The sequence below is a fragment of the Triticum aestivum genome, chromosome 6D, assembly GCF_018294505.1.
Source record: "Triticum aestivum cultivar Chinese Spring chromosome 6D, IWGSC CS RefSeq v2.1, whole genome shotgun sequence".
NCBI lineage: Eukaryota > Viridiplantae > Streptophyta > Magnoliopsida > Poales > Poaceae > Triticum > Triticum aestivum.
In genome coordinates, this window is record NC_057811.1 from 476,428,318 (window position 1) to 476,429,099 (window position 782).

Consider the following 782-nt stretch of genomic DNA (forward strand, 5'->3'; position numbering starts at 1 on the left):
AATATGGAAACCGGTACATGATGAGTCTGGTCTTTGTAACAAATTTGATGTTGCTAAGGTGCAGTATGATCATGGGAAAGATGATGATCAAGGCTATGATGAGCATGTCGATAAGAGGGTGGGCTTAGAAGACTGTTAAAATAAGCTCTCGCTGGCCATCGGGATCGTCGCCAGAGTAGGTTAAACCCTAAGTGTGAGGGTAGGTCCCTTCAACTAGCTAGCGACCATTCATTTGATAGGTTAACTTCTGTCACATGGCACTTGTTTGCTCCTTCTTTTAGAGTAGACTTTTGTTGTTGTTTAGTCTATGCAGAACATGAGAACAAATCTTGGGAAATATAGCAAGTTACAGAATTGTTGACGAGTTAAAGAAAAAATGTAACATACATGTAAAGGAATGTATCAAATGTACTATGCACATCAAGAAATCAACGACACACTACTAAAATGTAACATACACTACGTGAAATAGAAACAATTTTATATCATTTCAAAGACAAACAAATAAACCATACACATCGACAAATCAAGTACACACTACAGATCGTTTGAGTACAATTTATTTAGTAATGGTACAGACGATTATTTAGTAATTTATTCCTTGGTGAAATCCAGATCATCAAGGACGTTGTCCGGAAGTACTGGCGGTGGATCTCTGCCCCCATGCGCGACCAGAGGCCGGAATGACTAGTATAGGAACCCTTTCTGGGTTCAAGCGCCAACCATTCGGTAGGTGCATATCGGGTGGGGCACTAGGATGGTTGTGTAGCGTCAAGGTGAAT